Raw genomic sequence first — 23,361 nt, forward strand, 5'->3', positions numbered from 1 at the left:
ACAATTACCTCTCTTATAAAGGGAAGTACTGGAAGTATTTATATGACAAGAGAGCACTCTGGAAACTTCCATAGCATAACTTTCTGAGAATGACCTCATACAAGTCTTCTTTAAGTAGAAGGACTAACATGAGAGGAAGGGAAAAGAAGTATGATGCAAAGGAAACAGTAATCAAAAGCTAATCAAACACAAGCACACAAAGGTTGTCCTGTTGAATATGGGTACAGTGATGAGAACTTTCAAGAAGAAAAAACAGTGATAGTTAACGAGGCACCAGAACAGAATCACATTGTATATAACCTTTATAGTTACACGAGAAAGGATGACTTAAAATGTTATGGATCTCTGTAGTCAGCTGTGCCTTTTGATTGCTTGGTTTGCTTTGAAAGGATCCTGCTGACTTAATTTGGCTAAGATGACTTGGATGGAAGGGGCATTCTGTCCCTTAAGGACATTTTAGATTCAGCTAAAATAGGAAGGAGACTCTACAGGCAACGCAGTGAATGCTTAGAGTTGATTTAAGGTACACAGGAGCTTCGTGAGGCAAGGAAGGTTATTCAGAAAAGTCATTGACAATGACAGAAAATCCCCCAAAGAAAGCTACTTTTGCATTGGTAAGTGGTCCACAGAAACAGTGATGTTTCATGATCCTCAAAGAGGTTGCCGAGGTTCAGTCCTTGTGTGTATCAGCAGGTCAACTTTGGTAAATGCCCATTATTCTTACTACTCTGAGTATGACTCATTTAATACCCAAACTATGATTTATTTCATAGAAAATTATTGTCTATTTTATGTGAAAATTATAAACTAGAGGCTCCTACTGCATATTTCAACTTGTTCATTTAGAAGCTAATCATTGCACCAATAGTATAGACTTTTGTCCCCATAAAAAGGGTTTCAAAGGCATTGTGGTTCCATGCGTAGCTATATAGTCAAAAGCATCTCTCTTCTTGTCTATAGGAGTCAAGATGTCAAGAGCAGCCTGAGAATTCTAACCCTTGCATATTCATTACCACACTCATCCCCTATTCTGACCAATGATCATCAATGTTTCTGTTAGTGCATTTTTTCACTATTTTCAGGACAACTAGAAACTCTGAATTCCAAGGACCTTGTTTGCTTTTCACATTTTAGTTTTCATATGACTCTATATACTGACCATGAATCATCTATGTGCCCTTAGTTCCTGAGAGTGTCTATCCATTAATATCAAAATCATCTCTTCCTCCTCAGGGCCTGTGGAAGTCCCTTCATCTTCTTGTCCTGGCTGCTGTGCATTTTATTTAGGGATATTACATACCCCATTGCTCTCTTGAGGAGGCAAAGGGGACGTTTCCCCCTTTGTCCTCATCACCACTTCAGAATATCCTACTCTGTGAGTTTTTCACTCCCCTGCTTTAGTATTATGAACATCATGCCACACCATCACCTGCACACGGTTTTATGTCCTCTAAAGAACTCTGGGCTCCTCTTACATCACTGAAACAGTCACCTTCAGCTCATGGCTTACTCTGCTACAATTCCGTTTTACATTCTGAGGGTTTTCAAGTCCTTTGTACAGTACAATGAGCTCAAGTCCAGTACAATGGTCATCTACTCTTCTTTCAGATTTCTGTGGTTACACTCTAGACCAACCACCTATCTTTCTATATCATTCCTTTAAAATTTTGATCCTCAGATATTCCTTATCCCCCACCTCAGAATGCACAATTCATTTGACCTCCCCTCCCACAATTCTCATCCTTTCTTCACACCTTTGACTCCCTGTATCCTCATTATAAGAAATTTCTTGCAAGCATTTTCAAATTTGCGTTATCAATCAACTTGAATACCTTATTTTCATATACCTCAACAACTTGACTTTCCCATGGTTAATACAGTTAGAGAAAACTCTTTATGTTGACAACACAGAGGTCAACACCCCCCTTCACTCCTCTGTCTATATGACTAGAAAAAAATATTTATGAGTCTACATTTCATTTAATTTTGCTACAGTTGTTCTGGTAGGTTTTTAATGATACAGCATTTATAACACTTTTCTCCCCACTTTGTTTTATATTTTTCATCATCAAATCTTTACCCCTACCTAGTCTTTATTCCCTCTTCTATTTAATAATTCATAAAAGCCACAGGAAGAAAACATCCATAAGCCCCACCTATCACGTTCTGCTCACCATTAATGATCATTGCTCACATTGTTTCTTTCTCATATTAGAAGAAACACTGGATATTCCTATTTAAGATTCAAACCCACCACATTTTCCCTATGCCCAAGAAGTTCTGTAGCTCAAGAAGTTCACTACAGAAAGGCTCCCTTCTAATCACAAATTATTACCATGGACTCATTCATTACCATCGCTACACAAAGCACATTTGCTTCGCTTTCCTAGTTAACCCATCCCTCCAACCACAACTCCATTTGCTCCTTTGGCTGTAAAATTTCACCAAAGAACATATGAAAAGTAATGTTTTGTTTTCAGCTGTGTGCATTCAGCCAGTTTCAGTTAGGTTCTGACAGAGATTTCCAATGCTTGTCCTTTATTAAATTTAAATATGATATGATTTCAGTCTGCCTCTTCTATTGCCCATAAGTGTCACCTGACATATCCCTCAGTAGCTTTTGGAAAATCACTGTTGTGGTTATTCTTTTTTTTTTTTTTTTTTGGTTTTACGAGACAGGGTTTCTCTGTATTGTTTTGGAGGCTGTCGTCCAGCCTGGCCTCAAACTCACAGAGATCCTCCTGCCTCTGCCTCACGAGTGCTGGGATTAAAGGTGTGCACCACCACCACCTGGCTTTTTTTGTTTTTTGTTTTTTTTTGAGACAGGGTTTCTCTGTATTGTTTTTCAGCTCTCCTGGAACTCACTCTGTAGACCAGACTGGCCTCTAACTCACAGAGATCTGCCTGCCTCTGCCTCCTTAGTGCTGGAATTAAAGGTGTGTGCCACCACCACCTGGCTCTATGGCTATCTACTGTGGCTTCTGGGATTAAAGGTGTGTATCACCCCTGTGTGGCTCTGTGGCTTGTGGCTAGCTTTGCTTTCTCTACTGCCAGGCAACCTTCAATAAATCATAAATAATATATCACCACAACAGAGTCCAGAAGGCAAATCTCCATTCTGGGCTTGTATATATAACTTCTCATCAGGAAGCTTTCTCCCTCAATACTCCCCAAACTGAATTCTGAGTTAATAACAATTCCAACATTTTAGATCAAAATTTTGGTGTCATTCTCTATTACCGGTTATGTTTATGATGGTTAATATTCTATGTCAACTCAACTGAACAAAGGGATATCTTGCTATCTGGCAAAACATTATCTCATAAAACTTCTGGGGTGCTCTTGGGAAAGCTCAGTGTTTGTATATGAGAAGATCACTCCTATCATTGGTGGGTCTCATGCAGCATGTGGAGGTCTTGAAAGGAAGGAAATTTAGAGAAGGAAAATACTTCTTTCGCAATGGTCTGGAAGATCTATTAGCACTTGCTTTCATATATCACCGCATTTGTGACACTTTGAACTCAGGCTGTGACTCACAGTTGTGCTCTCCAGGTTTTGTGAGCCTTTAGCTTGAACTCAGTATATATATTATAGGACTCCTCGGGTTCTGAAACCATGTCACCCAATCCTCCATAATGCATTTCTCCTTTTGGCTCAGTTTTCACACAGAATCCTGACTTATACAACCTCTTACTCTCTACATCAAATTAATCTGCAAAACTTACTTTTGCCTCTTCTGAATTATATTAAGGGAGCTGCTTATCTTCTGCTTTGCTAACCTCCCAACACTGAGGTGATCCCTCCTTGTCCCACCCAATTCTAGGCAGCATGGTGTTTTACATACAGTTGATCTGTTTTTTCCCATAGGATTTATTAACTTTTCTAGTAAAATGTACTACGCTACCTCAGTTTTTTTCACATTCCAATGAATGAAACCCTCATTCCTCCTGTGACTTTGAACTATACTGAGTGCTTTCTAGCCCTTGTTCTCCACAAGGAGGCCGTTTTCAATATTATTTCTCTCTCTACTGGGCTTCCCACGTACAATGTGTGGTGAATTGAAGAGGATGAATGGCTTGCCCCCATAATTTTCAATATGGAACTACTAAGAAGTGTCAATAAACTGTGGAGTACCTTATAAAATCCTGAGTCACCGTACGTTGGTGGTGTACACCTTTAATCCCAGCACTCGGGAGGCAGAGGCATGCAGATCTCTGTAAGTTCGAGCCCAGGCTGTTCTACAGAGCAAGTTCCAGGGCAGCCTCCAAAACAATACAGAGAAACCCTGTCTTGAAAAACCAAAAATAAAAGAAAATCCTGAGTCATCTCTTGTAACTATACCATGAGCCATTTCTTTTGCCAAAGCATTGAATTCTCTTCTTATACTGCCCAATTGTTCTTGAGAGGAGTAACTACCCAATACCTTAAAGTCTCATCAAATTTAACTTGTGATCTTTGTACTGAAATCATCATAGAACACATACTCTAGTGTAAATGTATGGAGCTAGGGTACCTGTCAGCCGGGTGGCAATAAAAACCTTCAACAGGCACAGAAGGAACATTATCAGGCTCTGACATTTAGTTGCAATGAAATTATTAAAAAAATTTGAGGTATAAAACTGAGAGTAGACACTAAAATTGATTCAGTGACAGGTCCACCATCTCAGGAGTTTGAGAAATTGTGGCAATGGCAATCTTAAGGAATTTTGGATAGGGTGCTCATTCCCAGGAGCCACTGGTATATTCTAGAATGGTGGGGGAGACCTGAGGATGATCAATCCTTTATATAAAGAGGGTCTTCTATGTCCAGTAAGTGTAAATGCTGAAGATTATGTTTTGTTTAAAGAAGAAGTGAGTGCTGGTGTGATTGTTTGAATGCATTTGGCCCCGATAAGATCATATCAAATGACACTTTTTTAGGAGGTGTTGTCTTGTTGGAGGAGGCTGGATGACACACACTTTTAATACAGACCTTGAAGCTGGATGGCATATCTTAAATCTGGGCCACATCTTCTTTTGGGAGTGTGTGACTGTGGGAGTGGGCTTTGAGATCTTTTTCTCAATCTTCACTCAGTATGACAGTCAGTGGACTACCTGTTGCCTCTGAGTCAAGGTGGAGCACTCTCAGTTCTTGTACCATGTGTGTTGCATGCCTCCGTGCTCCCCACCATGATGGACTCTGAGTGAGACACCACAGTGATATATTTTCTTATAAGAGTTGCTGTGGTCATGGGGTCTCTTTGAAACAATAGTAAACCCTACTTAAGACAATTGGGGGCATGGAATTCCTAATGCTATGAGAATTATCCAGCTCAAGGATGGGAAGGAGTAGGATTCTGAAATCTGTGACATAGATACCTGAGTTGAAGCACTACCAAATTTTAAATCCCCAGGTTCTTCTGAGTCCTTGGAGATTCTCCTTCTTAATTAGTGGAGCAGTCTATCTTTGACTGTGGCCTCTTCTTTGCAAGATTAAAAGTACTTTCTATAGAATACACAGCCATTACCATTCTGCTCCATCTCTAGTCATGTCCCCTGATTCTGCACCACACTAAGCCAATAACTAAGCTTAAGTCACGACCTACTTCCTTTAGATAATCTACTAGAGTAGCAAAGGGGTTGTAACCTAAAGAAAAACTAGTCAACATATGTCATAAGGATCCAGGACAATAAACATGGTATTCAAATATGAGAATGTTAAATAAAAAGTATTTTATCTACATAAGAGTATCCTCCCAGGTTGCAGGATTTGAAATTGGTACAAAGACCCTGGAAGGGAAGACAGGTGCTAGAATGAGGGCCTGCCACAGAAGCCTGGAAAAATCAATGGGTTCTACTCCTTGAGGTGGAAGTGTCAGAACTGTTTCAAGCTGCAGTTGTGAGACATCAAAGTTTCACATAAGTGGGCATTGGCAGAGTCAGGGAACCTACCAAAACACTATGATCTCTGAGGGAAAATTCCATGTACCAAAGGAAAAATGACATTGTTAGCCACACTGATAATAACCAGATTCTTTGATAGCAGTGGGACTCATAGGGGTCCTAATTAATGGAGACAAGGTGCAATGCTTAGCTGTCACACTCCAGTTGGTACAATTATTATAATAAGTAGTAGCATCTGAATGGCAGGCAGAAGAAGGCCTGCAGAGATCTATGGAGGTAGAGAGGAGAAGGGAACATATGCAAAAGTAAGATATGTGTGCATCTAAACTAGTTACAGAGCATGAAGCAAAAACGAAGGAAGAGGCTGAGGGCAGTCTGTCTCTCTCTCTCTCTCTATGTCTCTCTCTCACTCACACACACACACACACACACACACACACACACACACACACACACACACAAAGAACATGCAAATAAACCAAAGAAGTTGGGCAATGGTGCCACACACTTTTAATCCCAGCACTGGGGAGACAGAGGTTGGCTGGCGAATCTCTGTGAGTTCAAGACTAGCCTGGTCTACAAGAGCTAGTTCCAGGACAGCCTCCAAAGCCACAGAGAAACCCTGTCTCAAAAAATAAACAAACAAACAAGAAAAAAAGAAAAGATTTCCATAGTCTATGCTACTCAGACTGTGACATTTGCTTGTGTAATTATACACAGGAGTGAAAAATGCATTAAAAGGTTTGGTAGAAGTTCAAGTTGACAGGGATAACTACAGCCAGGAATATCCATGTGATCTTCCATTGCTGCTCTTCCTAGAAGAACCCTTCAAAATATTCCCAATGAGAATCCCAGTCTGAAACTCTGCTTCTTGGGAGAAGCCTTCAAAAATATTTAACTCAACATATATTTATTTATTATCATTTTATTGCTTCATTTTTCTTTCTTACTTGGACAACATGAGATCCTTGAAAGTGGGAATTCTGTATTGTTTCTTTTTAGATATGCACCCTCCCCAACCCAGGGCATATCCCAGCCTATCAAAAAAATTAAAGAAATATTTAAATGAGGTTTAAATTATTCAACTTATATTTTGGGAAATTATATTTGCTTTCACAACACTATGGTGCCTCTAAAGCCACCTTCCTTCTGCAACATCTTCTGTGTTATTTAAAACTTACTAAACCTACTCTCGAAACTGTAGGTCTCATTTAAAATATACCCAGTCATCATTCTGAGAATTACTGTTCATTTTTAAAGTTTTGCAATTTTCTAAGTCACATGCCACATACATCTGAATTTTCTGCTACAAGAGACAAGAATAGTGGGAAGGCAATATCACAACCCAGAGATAAATACTATCCAAGATCATTCTTTCATGCCTCAGCATTGCATCAACATTTTTTTTTGGTTTTCCGAGGCAGGATTTCTCCGTGGCTTTGGAGGCTGTCCTGAAACTAGCTCTTGTAGACCCAGGCTGGTCTAGAACTCACAGAGATCACCAGCCTCTTCCTCCTGAGTGCTGGGATTAAAGGTGTGTACCACCACTGCTTAGCCGAATCAACACATTTTAAAGTTTACCTTAACAAGACTTGGGTTCTTTTGTGCTTGGTAGTTTTAACCCTTTGCTTCTTTTGATTACCCTGTACTGCTTTTAGCCTAATCATTTACTTTATGACCTTAAGACTCTAAATTTCTCTTTATGTATTTATAATTATTTATAATCATATTTACACCTTTTGGCTTTGGACTCAATTGGTTTTAGGTATTGTGACGGCAGAAGCACCATCCAGATATCTCCTCACCAAAGAATGTAGAAGTTGGGAGTGGGGAGACAGGGGGATACGGGGAGGATGGTGGTCATACACTCATGGTACCATCGGTGGCTGTTACCTGCCAAGAGCTACTTGCCCACTGGTCACATAATTACCTGGGCACCTGCCCACATAAAGTGGCTTACTAAATTCTTTTGCCCAATGGAAGAGCACTATGGTGACCATTTCAACTAAGATTCACATCTGCCCTGCTTTATAACAAAATTTTGCATTCTTTCCATTCTTATTTCCCAAGGTAGATTCCAAGATGCTCCTTAGTAAGTACACAAAACCTAAACTCCATCTCATACTCTGCTTCCAAAAGCCCCCAAGCTGTGAATAGTTCCTATTATGTCTTTTTATCTCTGCATCTTACTATAGTAACAGATCCTGTGTCAGGCAACAGACCCAGATCCAATAATTTATTTTTGATGACTATGTGATTTTCTAAGGTTTGCTTGAACTAATTTTTTCATTCTGGTGATTTCAAATTTTTTTATCAGTTTTGTACATGTGTGTTCATGTTTGTGTGTCAGTGCATGTGCACACATTATTTAACACATGGAGGCCAGAGAACAACCTAAAGAGTTGTTCCTCAGACACCATCCACCTTGGTTTTTGAGACAGGGCCTCTAATTGGCCTGAGGATTGTTTACTGGGCTAGGCTAAATAGCCAGTGGGAACTGGGATCACAAGCATTCTTTAGCACACCCATTGTTTCTACAAGAACTCTGACCTTGAACTCAGGTCCTCATGTTTGGGTGGCAAACTTTCCCAACTTCTAAGATCCTCCAAATTTTTGAACAAAATTTCTGAAATAAACAATCCCATAATAGACTGATTTAAGCACAAAATTACTTCTAAAGATCCCATTACCGTTTTCACTAATGAGTTCTTCACTATTTGATAAAATCTTTAGAAGTTCATTTATTTCTTCTTATGCTTTTTTCCCTACTATCAACACAGGCCAATAACTTAAGAAATTTTTGGCTGGTGCATATAGAATTAAATCTCTTTCTATTTTTATGCCACTTCTCTTTCTCTGATTTTGTGAAATATAAGAAAGTATGCTATTAATATTATTATTTATCTGAGATAAATGTAATAATATCAATTTACTCTTCTATAAGTTTAGTTCACATTCACTGAAAATGATTTTAAAGTATAAAAACTGAAATAATAAAGAATAGATTAGAATCCAGACTATGTAAAATACTGCATTGCCAATATACAGGAAACTCAAATTGTGTTTAGCTTCTTGCTCTGTAAAATAACTATGCCTCCTGAATTGAGTGAGAAGTAAAGATTTTGTAAGTTCATTTTCTTGGCAGAGGATTTTACACAGAGAAAATGGTCTATTAATCACTATAATTAGTTTTTCATATGCTTGGATTTCCTTTCAGGTTGTGTGTGTGTGTGTGTGTGTGTGTGTGTGTGTTTATACTCCCTTTTCCCCCTTAACAGTTGTTAATTTTGAGATAAATCCACCTCTACTCTGTGTTTTAAAAGAAAGGACTGTATCATATATGGGCTTCATGACCCTTCACTAAAGGTATTTACCTCCTTATAAAATGTACATTGTGTTGGCCATCACCAGAATAGTTCTACGTCAAAATTAAGGAAGTGTACATTGATAAAAACCCCTGACTTAAATAAAACCTTAAGCTACAGAAAAATGAAACAGAAACAAATGTGTCCACACACAAAAGAAGCATGCACACTCTTGTGCACACATACAAACACAAACGAATGTATAAGCACACACACTTGTGTGTGTGCACACACACACAAATGAAACAATGCCCTCTCATTCAGAGACCCAATGTCCCTTAGACCAAAGGTTCCTCAGAAAACTCAGATATATCTCTGAATATAAACATAAGTGGAAGTGCATACACAAGTTGTCATGCAAAATACCAACCTCAGCAAAACAGATTATGTTTATCAAAAGAAACATTATCTGAAGAGAATTTTAATAAATATACAAATGATGACTTATTGCAACATCACTGGGCATCCTTGGATTCAGACACAGATGCCTAAGAAATGCACAATTGTCAGGGAAAGGTGAAGGCCGTTAAGAGCAAATGCTGATCACACTGGCTGAAATTTATTTTTCCATCTGCAAGGGTATTCAGCTGTTTGGGGAAGTCTTCTTAAGTGTGTGTGAGTAGTGAGAGATTTAGACACTTTCAATATGGTTTGGAGATTGTACCTGTTGGGGTTAGTAACTGGCAGCAAAGGAACTGTTGTGAGTAGCAGTTTATGGACTTCTGGGACAGGGTTTGGTTCAAAGGTGTTCGAGTTATCCCTCTTCTATGATGTGCATCTGTGAAAATAATGTAATTTTCCTTTAAGATTTCAGATTTTACAGCCATCTAAACATTTTGTTTTTAAGTGACTAGTTACTTAGAATATATACTTAATATCTGAATATTTCTCATTTTATTTTGAAACTCATACCAATGGAAAGTGCTTTTTTGATTCTGGACTTCTGGGTGGGTGTTTATTGTCTAATTGACTTCCTAGACTTGTGTGGCTTTGAATTTCATCAAAATTCCACATCTGTGAATTCATATATCTGCCTGTCAATCAATAATAGTTTCCTATTTCATGAAATGTCCAAATGAGTTTATTTTAGTGCCATTCCAGTTGGCCATGGCTACAAAGATACTATATAAAAAATAATCCTGAATACAACAGTTCAAAATAATAATTATTATTGTCTCTCACATGATGGCAGGCTGGCTAGAACTCTTCCCCTTTAGTCTTCTACCCATCAGCAGGATTATGGGGTCACATTGCTCTGGGGATTACTTCAGCTTCACGTTTGAAGAATATTACTTTCCCAGTGAAAATTTCTGATGAAGAAGCTTCCAGTGAGAAAGGTGAAGGAATCATCGTCCTATGACAAAGTATAGAGCTGACTTATTGACACATCTGTCGCATTGCCTTGACCAAAATAAGTCACATGATCAAATTCAGCATCCCTATAAAGGAGGAAATATACGTGTTGTGATCTGCAGGTTGAGATCTACTGGCTTAAAGAGATGTGCAGTACGCATCAGGTATAAAGGATGCATATGGCCTTCTATGACTGGTCACAGCTTTCTTCCTGTCTCTAGAAAGACATTGATTTGGCCTGCTTGAAACAGATTCTCACAGGTAACCATTCTCTTGTACAGCCAAATCTCAATGACAATTACTAACATGTGTGATACCTGTTTTACAGTTGGTCCTGTGTGTTAGGAGCATAAGGTCAATTTTATGAAGGACACCATCACCTCTCTACATTGCAGGTAAAATTTGGTCTTTAAAAGGCACACTTACATAGCCAGATACTTGTATCTTGTTCATGATAGAACAGAAATTTGAATTCATGACTTTTTGTTTCTCAAGCCTGTGTCCTAGTCTCAGTTAATTAAGTATCTACTCATCTACTGGTTTGTATAAATTGTCTTGTCCTTGGAGTGTTATCTTTTCTATAATCAGCATGGCAGATTGCCTTCACGCTTATCCATCGTTGCAAAGCAGACATATCTTGCATATGTCCATGCTAGTACCTATTAAAACATCGTATATTAAAAGACTATGATGTACTTTTATGGACAGCAAGAAGCAATAGATATATTTAGTGAGAGAATGGTACATTATTTAGACATTTGTGGAAGAAAATACTTGTGTCAATAAGAAAGGTGAACTAGAAAGACAGAGACTAGTAATAGTGATAACTGATAACTTCTAGTCCAAATGAAAGAAATCAGAGATGAAATAAAATGTGATAGGCAGCCTAAAAACCAAAGGGAGGTGTGGGATGCATCATCACTAGACGTGGATGATTGGTTGAGAGGAAAATGATTTGCACAATTTTCTAGCTGAATGCACTCAAGTATTCAATGGATTGATGTATCTCAATGAAAACATGAAAAAGAAAACAGATTTGAGGAGGAAGTGTGAATCCAACTATTATGTATGTGTGAGATATGGAGGAGGAAGAAGACACAGCCAAGGAGATGGTGAGTCAGTATATGGTACAACCAAATCCCAGACATTTGATATCCAACACATTTGATCTGCAGGGAGTTTCAGTTCCTCACTATTTGTTGGTTTTGACTCATGGAGCTGGCAGTCAAATGGATTTATATACAACACTTCTCAGAAGAACATGCCTCCCATGGCAAGACAAAGTCCTCATAATTCTTTCCTTTTAGTTGAAAAACAAACTTTTCAGTTGCTGATTTGTTTTCATTTGTTGTAGATATATTATGTATTCAATGCAAACCAGCATGGTTCTCACCCAGTGGTTTTATGGTTCCATGATCATAGAGACATAACAGTCTGGTATTGCTTTTTTGATTTTGTCAGCAACTAACAGCTAGCTGAGTCTTTAGGATCGACTGTGAGCCTCAGGGAACACATTATTGCCTTTTTTTTGTTTTTTGAGACAGGGTTTCTCTGTATTGTTTTGGAGGCTGTCCTGGAGCTCTCTCTGTAGACCAGGCTGGCTTCGAACTCACAGGGATCCACCTGCCTCTGCCTCCTGAGTGCTTGGATTAAAGGCGTGTGCCACCACTGCCCAGCATATTATTGCCTTTTGATAAAGGCGAAAGCACAATGTAATTCTGACTGACAGTGAGCCACACTGGAGTGGTGAAATGATGTCCCACTCCACAGTATCACACTTACCAATTCTCCTCATCCTTACCTAGTGCTGACATCGTTTGCAATTTGAAAATCCTTTGGATCTTTACCTAAATTTAAAATGAATCGAAGAGCGATCCTATTAATGATTTGGCAATCTACTTCTGCAGCTTGTTACTGTGGTGGTTGATCAGATGTCATTATGGCAAACATAGACAACCTTCTGGACTGTAGATCATCGTTACGTGTATCAGAATGTTTGCCTCTTCAGGCAAGCCTTTTGAGATACTTAGGATGTATTAAAGAGATTTATAAATAGTAAAATTGTTTCTACTAAAATCTCAGCAATAAGAGTTTGGTTATTAGTGCTCTCTAGTGGAACGCGAATTTTGTTCTGAACTCTGCAGATCTGTTTAAGCAAGATTGCTTCCAGAGAAGTTCCTGCAGTACTCAGCATGACTTGTGCCCAGGACTTTAAAGGCTTCACTGTGGTGCTGAATGCAGATCCCTGGTACTGGAACAGGTGTGTCTTATCACTGTGGACATATATGACATTGCCTCATTTTGATTGCATGTGTTTTGGAGTGATCATGTGTTTCCCTGCATCTCTACCCAGGACCTTGTATCTGTGGTTCACCCATGAGTTCTGGGACCACCTGACTTCAGACTCAGCTCTTCTGTTTTACTCTCCCAGAAGCTCCTGGCTCATTAGTTTTCAGTTACACGTCCTTGTGATTCTAAGGTTATTCAATTGTAGATCAACATCAATAATGAGTCTAAGACAATTAAATTAGTGTGCCAAAATTAATCTGAGAGTGAACTGAGAAAAATTCAAAATCCTCAGGCAAATGAACATTGAGATGCTTTTCTTTTAAAGAAAAAAATCCCACAAATTCACTCAGTTTTTTTCAAGCTGACATTCTTTGCAATATTTCAAAATTCAGCACATTGGAAAATCCAAATGATTGATATATAAACAGGTATGTAAATGTGACTTTAGAAATGAAAAAAAAGGCCACATAGGACAACGCGTATTTTTGTTATTCCAGCTTTTTTGTATATTACAAAGCCAAGAACAGTCTCTCCTTCTCTCTCTTCCTGTCTGCCTTTGTTTTCCAACTCTCAGAATTTCTTACTCACACTTGCTTTCATGACATCCATTTTTCATCCATTTACTGAAGCTACCCTTACCATGCATCAGTGCTGATATGCAACTCCCTCCCTCCCTTTTGTAACTAGTCTTTTTCTGATCACTAAGGATCTTAGTTTTTTCCTCTGGATAAACAAGTGAGTACTCTGAAACAAAACTCATAAAATATAGAGAGCAATGGTGTGTAGAGACGTCTAAAGGCAAGGCACATAGTTAAAAGAAAGAAAACATTGATGGAGAGAGCTTTCAAAAAAGCAATTGCCAGCACCAGGCAGAGGAAGCTGTCTGCAGTCCGGATGCAGTGGAGTAAGGGGAAGGCCGTTTGAAGGAACTGCATGCCATAGAAAAAAATATCACTTTAAAAACGCATCTCTCTTCACACCCACTGACAGATCAAGCATCTTGGACTTTGGACCTATAATGGTCCCTAGTGTTTCAACTACTCTCATATCAAAATACTTCTGCTGTTTGAATAGCAACATCCATCTAAAGGCTAGGCTCACTATATAAATAACATGCAAGAATGGTTCATATGGCACCATGTTTCACAGTGACAGTGGGTTAGGCTACATTGCCAACCACTGTAGTTTGATTTTATCAAACAGAGAGCACACAACTCAAAACCCTCTTTCTATTATTTCTATGATTTGGGACCATGGAAATCAAACTTCCCATATTTGAAGTTTTACTATGAAAAGTTACCTGTGGTAACATGGGTAATATCAACCCTAAAGGCTATTTTAAAACCATCATTCTCAGGGATATTCAGTAGGAGTTGAAGCTCTAGAAAGCTCTCATTAGTAGAAAATTTTCCTGTATCTCATTTAGCTTATGCAGCCTTATTGAAAACTATGGTGATGGGAAATTAATGCTGTTGCAGCAACTGGAAAGATTATTTCTATGCTGTAAGTGGGAATAGGCAGGATCCTACATTTCACAGAGAGGTTCTTACCCAACATCTGTAAGTATCCATGTTATCTTGGATACCATGTCCTAAATAAAATATTTCCATCTTGTTCCAAAAAGAATTCAACAGGGTTTCATGTACCATAGCACAATGATTTATGGCAGTCAAAGTCATGTTTAATTCTTCCAGATTAATGCACTAGCAAATATTTATCCAGCAAGAGATGTGAAATCTAGTGCAGTGCTAACAACATTCTTGACTCAATGTTCTTTCTACCATGGGCTCCCAGTGGCCAGGAGAGAAAAAAATCCTAGTCTCTGAAGCAGAATAATGGCTTTAAAAGAACAGAAACAAAACCTACCAAAGGTTGGAAAAAAACTGATCATACTATAGAACAGAAAAATGTGGGGAACAGCAAAACAAGATTGTTAAAATGGATAAATACTGCAACCAGGAGTAAAGGGTTTGCGGAAAAGAACTAACCTGAATGAGCACAAAAGGTAATATAATACTCTGACTATATTATAAAGGCAAAAAGAACTGAATGCTGTAATGATGGGGGAAATCCTTCTGTGTGTATGTTTGTCTTATTGGTTGATAAATAAAGCACTGTTGGCCAATAGGGAAGGAAGATAGGCGGGACTAGGAGTCAAGGAGGATTCTGGGAAATGTAGTCAAGAGTGGAGAGTCCCCACGTGATCTGGGGAAGAGAGGATGCATGAGGTTGGCATCCTCGGTAAGATAAGACCTTATAGAAATATCCATATTAGTAGTTACGAGTTAATACTTAAGACAGAACTACTCAGAGAAACCCTGAACATTGGCTGACAGCATTGTAACCAAAAGAGTCTCTGTATGTTATTTGGGGTTGAAGCAGCTCTGAGACCAGATTGGCAGGAAGAACACTTGTTACACAGTAATGTACTAAGTAAGTCTTGCCTCTTGGGGAATACAGGTTAAAAATTGTGTAACACATAAACATATGCAGGTACATATGTATCTATCCAGTACAAAATTTACTAGAGGAGGACATGAGGGATCAGCAAGATTGAGTCAGGGGAAGAATAGAGGAGAGCAAGAAAACAGATACCATAACTGAGATAGCCATTATAGGTTTAAAGAGAAATCTGGCACTAGGGAAATATCCGGAGATCTATAAGGATGACACCAACTAATAATGTAAGCAATAGTGGAGAGGCTACCTTAAGGGCCCTTCCCCCAATAATTAGATTGATGACTACCTTATATGCTATCCTAGAGCCTTCATCTGGTAGCTGATGGAAGCAGAAGCAGAGACCCACAGCTAAACACTGAGATGAAATCCTGGAATCCAGTTGCAGAGAGGGAGGAGTGATGAACAAAGAGGTCAAGACCGGGCTGGAGAAACCCACAGAAACAGCTGATCTGAACAAGGGTGGGTGCGTGGACCTCAGACTGATAGCTGGGAAACAGTGTAGGACTGTTTCCGACCCCCTGATAGTGGGTGTCAGTTAGGAGGCCTGGGAAACCTCCTCTGATAGTGGATCAGTATTTATCCCTAGTATACAAATGGACTTTGGGAGCCCATTCCATATAGAGGGATACTTTCTCAGCCTAGATACACAGGGAGAGGGCCTAGGCCCAGCTCCAAATGATACGGCAGACTTTGAAGATCCCCCATGGAAGGCCTCACCATCCCTGGGGAGCAGAAAGGGGATGGAAAATGGGTTTGGTGTGGGGCAGGAGAGGAGGTGAGGGAGAGGGAACTGGGATTGACATGTGAAACAAGCTTGTTTCTAATTTAAATAAAAAATATAATAAAATAATATGTTGAATTTGTCACCTGCTAATTATTTTCTTTTATAGCCAATGATCTTGACTTTTTCATGTATTAAATGTCTAAATTGCTTAAGATAGAATACCAGTGGTCACTACTTTTCACCTATGCTGTGTTTTCCTCTTGCTGCATGGATTTGACTTGTTTTGGCTTGTTTGTCCACAGCCTAGCTGACTCTAAGACACATCCCAAATGTCAGCCTGTCTTGTTCCTGTACTGTGGAGGATAATGGCACCCTTTTCATAGAGAGACTCTGGCAATTCAAAATATGTTGTTTGGTTAAGAATAATGATAACAATCTCAGCTGAATTCAGTAAAATATGTATCAGCTATTAAAAGATATAATTGGATGATAGCTGATAGAAAGCACAGTTGCTTTTGTTCTACAAAAAACCCTAGTGAAAGATTACATGTTTGAATTGCCATAATAATATGTGTAAGTCTGGCTTAGCTGCAAACTTATAATTGTGATATAGTGGATATAAGATATATGGGTCAAATTTTCAGACCTAGTAAGTCATCAGGTTACTATGTATTTGTAATCTTATTTTTGTTTAAACTCAGTGAAGTGGTAGGACTTGCTGATGCTTTTTCATTAATCAGAAATATCATAAGATCATGCCTATAGAGCACAAAATTGCAGGTTTGCACAAGGAATAAAACATAGACAAAGTTTCCAACAAAGTAGCATCATTATGCTGCTGAAGCTGGCCTCCACATCTACAAGAGTTCTGAAATTCACAATTTCAGAAATTGGCATTTATATTCACACAAATATGACACTCTTCTCAGGGGTCGACATTGCTCCATATTAACACAATTTATTAAAGAACATAGAAAAATGAATGCATGCTGGATTTGAACATGTAACAGTAAATGTAGATAGTAACATAAGTTTTTCCTCATGATCTTGCAACACTAAATTGTGATTGATTTCATACTCACACACCAATGCAGTGTTAATATAGAAATTTTGCCTCGCTAAATATTCTCTTCTTCAAATCCTTCTGCTATCCTCTGGTTTGAGGAAAAGCAGAATTGAGCAGTAACAAAATGCTAATGTTTTGTGATCCATGTAAATGTTACTGTGAAGGAACAATTCCCAGAGATAAGGGAGTACCTATAGACAGTAGGTTGTCTCCAGGTAGACTGGTGGTAACAAATGGCAACTAGATCCCCTAGAGATAAGAGGCAAACAGCAGAAGGAGGAAGACAGAAGGAAAGGCAAGAGGTAAGTATCCAGGGAGATGTTGAGTGGGTGGGGAATTCTACTCACCAGAACTGAGGACGCTATCTTGCCATTCAGCTCAAAAAGCACTAAAATTGCAGCAGCACGGCTATAAAGTGGCTAGAAACAAACATCATTACAGGCCTGGAGTGGTAGTAAGGGAGCTCTTTAAGCACCAGACAGAAGAGAAGTAGGGACAATCTGCCCTGACTTGCCAGCATTTCTCTGAAAGAGGGCCCTCTGCTCCCATGACGGGGAAGCATAAAGAGACAGAAGCCTGGAACATGCAACATAGGAAGTTGATAAGCCACAGGCAGCACAGCTAACTCAGGAAGGAAGCAGATTCTAGAGAAGAGGCTGCCAGAAGACTTTGTCAAACAGTGTTCCTGCATCGTTCTATATGAAGGTAGCCAGAGAAAGCAAGCAATTTTTCAGGCTAGGTCTAGAAATAGAAATAGAGTAATTAGAAGGAAAGAACGGTGATATGTGGGAAAAGGGACTGTAATATATTTAATAAATGTGAGTTACCAGAATTAATTAACCTGATTTGAAAGGGAACACACACACACATGCATAGATTCAACTCTCTGTGAACTCTGACCATGAATAACATACAGTGATTTGCTTCCAGCGTTTGACTAATTATGCTTTTATATAATTTTCTTGAGTAAAAAATAATCTTTTTTATTGTAAGGGTAATATATGCTTAGCAAAGAAACTTTGAGAAACACACGAAGACCACTTGAAAAACCCAACCAGAGGGAGCCCTGTCACATTCAGAGGTAATGACTATTTCCTCATTTTTTTTCTGAATTGAAAACTTTCTCTTCATAGAATTAACTTTTCTAGGAAGATTTTATGACTATTTTCTCCTGCTATTAAAACAGCTTAAAAGCAACGTGGGTACAGTATGACAGGCAGAAAAGAGAAAATGGGTTAGGGGATGAGGAAGAACTAAATGCAGGCAATGGACTCGAGTTATGAAAGAGGATAGAAAGGTAATTGGCTTTCTAGTTCTAAAACTACCATGGAAATTTTGCTTTTGGTGGTTGATAAGTGCACAAAATATATTCAACAGTGAATGAATAAAATCCAACATGAAGTCCCATGACTTCTTCTCTGATTAGTATAGCCTTTGGATCTGGTCTTTTTTTAGTGAATTTATTTATTTTTTATCCTGAATACAGTGTCCCCTCCCTCCTCTCCTGTAAGCCCTGGCCCCAACCACCCTCCTCTGTTCCCACCCATCAATCTGCTCCCCTTCTAATTCTGTTTAGGGAATGGCAAATCTCCCATGAGTATCACCAGAGCATGACATATGAAGCTGCTGTAAGACTAAGTACTACCCCATGGTCAAAGTGACCAAGTATGAAGAGTAGGGTCCCAAAAGCCATTAAAAGAGTCAGGTCTGATTATTTTATTTTTACTATTATTATTGTTGTTGGTGTTGTTATTTGTAACTTCTAAAAATAAAAACTTAACATTTAAAAAGTAATATTTCTATTGGATGTGTGATTTATTATGCTGTAGACAAGCACAATTTTCTTTTAAAAACTTCTTTTGTAAAGTTGGACTTTCACTAAGTTTTGTTTTGAGAAAAATTAAATCACCATATACATAAAGGCATGCACTTCAAATTTTTGCTCTCTTTCGAAATCAAAATAATCTTCAAAGGTTAAGTTATTGAATTAAAGGACAATACTTTATCTTTTTTGCATAATTTTCACATGCACTCACAGTAAGTATGGTCACCTGCACAAGTCTTGCACAAAATTTATCCAGTTAAAAGTTGCTGAATGGATCGTAGGCTGGCAGTGTCCACACCACTAGCAAGCTAAGAAACAAGGAGGACCCTAAGAGAGACAGACATGGTCCCTCAGAGAAGGGGAAAGGGACAAGATCTCCTGAGCTAATTGGCAGCGTGGGGGAGGAGGGAAGGAGTTAGAAGAAAGAGAAGGGAAGAAGAGGGGGGGAGAAGACATGAGGGAGCAGGAAGATTGAGTCAGGGGAAGAATAGAGAAGAGCAAGAAAAGAGATAGCATAGTAGAGGGAGCCATTATAGGTTTAAAGAGAAATCTGACACTAGGGAAATGTCCAGAGATCTACAAGGATGACCCCAACTAAGAATCTAAGCAATAGTGGATTGGCTATCTTAAATGCCCTTCTCTAATAATGAGATCGATAATTACCTTATATTCCATCCTAGAGCCTTCATCTGATAGCTGATGGAAGCCGAAGCAGAGACCCACAGCTAAACAGTAAGCTGAACTCCTGGAATCCAGTTGCAGAGAGGGAGGAGTGATGAGCAAAGGTGTCAAGACCAGGCTGGAGAGTCCCACAGAAACAACTGACCTGAACAAGGGGAGCTCATGGACCCCAGACTGATAGCTGGGAAACCATCATAGGACTGACCCAGACCCACTGAACATGGATGCCAGTTTGGAGGTCTGGGCAATCTATGGGGCCTCGTAGTAGATCAGTTTTTATCTCTAGCATATGAATGGATTTTGGGAGTCCATTCCACATAGAGGGATACTCTCTCAGCCTAGATACACAGGGAGAGGGCCTAGGCCCAGCTCCAAATGATAAGGCAGACTTTGAAGATCCCCCATGGAAGACCTCACCCTCCCTGGGAAGCAGAAAGGGGATGGGGGGGGCTAGTGGGGTCAGGGGAGGAGGGGAGGGAGAGGGAACTGAGATTGACATGTGAAACAAATTTGTTTCTAAGTTAAATCAAAAAAGAGGGGGGGGGGGAGAGAAGAGAGAAAGGAAGGAAGGGAGAAAGTCAGACAGACAGATAGGCAGAGAGACAAGAAAGAAAGAATTGCTGCATGGAGCAGGGAGCAACTCCCTAGGCGTAGTCCCTAGTGTACAGCTGTTGGCAATTGATGGCTGAGATGAGAGTGAGGAGTTGCTTTTCTTTGTGGGGTTCCCACTGACCGATTGTCCGTCCTCAGTGGATAACGCCACAGCCATGTGTGTATGGACAACACTGTTAGGATTCTGTGGATTATAGAAACGAAACAGAGGGCTTGAAGCTGGATGGCAGCTTTGCTGGGCAGAGGGACTTAGGAGGGGTTGGTGGGAAGGAGTGACGGTGGAAATATTAAGATACATCTATGAAAGTTTCAAAGAGTAAGAATAAATGAAAATAGCCTTAAAGAAAATGGACTTGAAGGAAAAGTGTTTCCAGTTTATTGCTGCTCACATTTTAAAATTGTTCATATCTTAAAGTTAAATTTATTAGTCTATAAGATTGTTTGCTTTCTGATTTATGCAATTATTAGATTTCATTACATATAACATCAATTTTATTGATTTACTCTGCTGTTTTAAAAGAGATTAAAATGTATAAATTATATTTCTTAAATTAATATTTCATAACTTTTCTAAGTGTAAAAGCATTTTGTATCTCTGTATGAGAATTAATGCCTGTAAGTTCTACTCATGATATATATCATCTTTTCTGTGTGTTTATTTTCAAATTGCATTTATAAATTCCAGCCATTTATAATTTTAAAATTTTTATTTAATCTCTTTGGATTTTCCTATGATTATTTTCCATTTGCTTTTCTGTTAAAAATTTTAACCTAGAAAAAAAAACATAGACCCAGAGTCAAATATATACCGTTAACAAAAGTTTCTTTTTTCTTATGTATGGTATGTGTGTGTATTCACACACGTGTGTGTTCACATATGTGTGGATGTACATGAGTGAACACATGTGTGAGAATGTGTACTGAGACCTAAAGTTGACATCAGTCCAGAATCTTACTGAATCACTCTCCAGTACTCATTAAGGTAGAGTCTCTCAATTGAGGCCAGAGCTGGTTTATATGATATGCTTGCTGGACAGGAGTCCTGTTTCTATCTCCCAAACACTGGGATTACAGGCAGCAGCCATGCCCATGTGACATTTATGCTTGTGCTGGGGACTGGAACACTGGTCCTCAGGTTTCCATGGCAATCACTTTATCAACTAAACTGTCTCCCAGCCTACATCCTATTCTATTGTCCTAAGGTTTTCAATTTTTGTTCAAAAAATATTTAACTTAAAACTTCCTAGTGTGAAACATAACAAATAGGGTACCTTTTGTCCTCCCACCCATTAATGTACTTAATAAATATGTACTCGAATTTACATGGCACATTAAATGTGTGTTTTCTTGAGTCATTCTGCACAGACATGTAACTGCAAAGTAAACCTGGATTTACACACGTTTGTATTTTTTGTTCAAGTGAATTCAATGACACCAGAAAGTGGCGGGGAACAAGCTCCCGCGTGTTCGCAAAGAGGTAGTTATGGCGCTCCTGAACAGAAGTAAGCAGAGGAGGCAGGCAAAATGGTGGAGGAAAGGGGCAGATGGACGGGGACAACCCACAGGAGCGAGGACTGAAACGTGAGAGAGTGGCAGCACTTGCCGGAGCCAGCTGACATGATGGAACTTAGCGGTTTCCTTGGGACAGAAGACACTGGCAGTCAAAGGTGCTGACACTGCTAAGGGTGACCACCCTCTTGAAGTCGGTCATTGCTGTGGTTCCCCACTTCCAGCCTGGGGTTGAGAGTTAGTCAGGTGCGTGAAAACTGAAATGATCTATCCAAGAAAGCATTGTGATTGTGCAGAATTAAAAACAAACCAGAAGGCAAACCCCAACTAAGAAATAGCATGTCTCGGGGACAGCCGAGGACAGCACAAAAGAGGGCAAGACGACCTCGGACAGGATAACAGCAGATACCCGCCCTCAGAAACGGGGAAGGAAGACATATCTCCAGACAGCAATGGACAAAAGTCCACCTCCAGACCCGGCACGAGGATTCCAAGCAAGGACGCACAAAGCACAGAAGGCCAGACCCAGGGGCGGTGCTAAAAGCTCCTGAAACTGGAAACTGGCCCTTGCTCCCTGCCTCCATATGTCTCCCCCCCATCGCCTTTCATCTCTGCAATCTGCTGCCTGCTCTAGATTTCTCACTTTGGCAAAGCAACCATTCAGCTTTGCTGGCTCTGTCCTCTTTCTCCCCGTCCCACAGCTGATGGCTTCATTTCTGCCTCTGCTGGCTTCCGAAATGATTCTAGGAACTGACCTTGTCGTCTTGGCTAGAAGACCTACTTTGGGTGCGTGTGTCAGTCTCCAGTCCCTAAGATTTACACAGGAATCATGGGTCTGTGGCCCATCTTCCTGACACTAATGGACCAATTTTAAGAAACTAATCTTAACTTCAGTTACTGTATACAATTATACAACTTGATTTTTATTGCATAGTTTAACTTACCAGGAATTTTTCAAAGGAGAACTGAATGAAATTTGCAGGAGGGTAGGAGGGTGGAACCAACAAGGAAACTAATTCCCAATCAATATCTTTAAGAACTTTTACTAGAATTGTGTCTCCCTAACTGTTGGCTAAAGAAAGCACCCAAAATTCTGGTTTATGTTTTTTAGATATAGTACTCTGGTCTACTTGTTATTCTCTTTAGTGAAATGTGAACCTTACAGGAGAATATACATTTGCCTCCACTCAGTCAACATTTTGTTTCTTTGTAGAGCCTAAGAACTCCTATACCATGACCCTTTAAATGGTAAACTTCCTAGACGTCATCTGGGGTTGTTCTCTAAGTCATTTACTCCATTTCGATGGTTGGCATTTTAAATTTAAATAGCCCTACTACAAACTACTCGTGAGTGGAGAAACAAACCAGAGAAGATTATTTCTTTGAAAATAAAGTTGAATGCTTTGAGAAGTCTTGATAAAGTTGAGTAGTAAATTGGAGTTGAATTCTGTGTACAGAAATAAGGCATGTGGAAAGGATGGAGACCGAGTTTTGTCCTCTAAGGGCTTTAAAATTGAACTCTGCCTCAGTGAATTCACAACTGGAAAAGATAAAGGATGAACAGTACGTGTAATGAACTGAAAGAACTAAGTCC

The 23,361-nt window shown here is 39.3% G+C and overlaps 1 long non-coding RNA gene across 2 annotated transcripts in view; it reads left to right on the forward strand.

Moving 5' to 3' along the window:
• The window catches only part of LOC110343064, a 36,302-nt gene extending 16,618 nt beyond the window's left edge, over positions 1-19,684 (forward strand). Inside the window, exons 2-6 of one of the 2 annotated variants that reach the window (XR_005879308.1) lie at positions 10,930-10,996; positions 11,573-11,713; positions 12,746-12,861; positions 18,134-18,221; positions 19,646-19,684. This is a non-coding gene — a long non-coding RNA (uncharacterized LOC110343064). Of the gene's footprint in view, positions 1-10,929; positions 10,997-11,572; positions 11,714-12,745; positions 12,862-15,653; positions 15,713-18,133; positions 18,222-19,645 lie in introns of those variants that run through there. The other variant, XR_002385259.2, reaches the window with a different exon arrangement.
• The last annotated feature ends 3,677 nt before the right edge of the window (positions 19,685-23,361 follow it).

This window comes from Mesocricetus auratus, unplaced genomic scaffold (genome assembly GCF_017639785.1).
Source record: "Mesocricetus auratus isolate SY011 unplaced genomic scaffold, BCM_Maur_2.0 Super-Scaffold_100009, whole genome shotgun sequence".
In the NCBI taxonomy this organism is placed as follows: domain Eukaryota; kingdom Metazoa; phylum Chordata; class Mammalia; order Rodentia; family Cricetidae; genus Mesocricetus; species Mesocricetus auratus.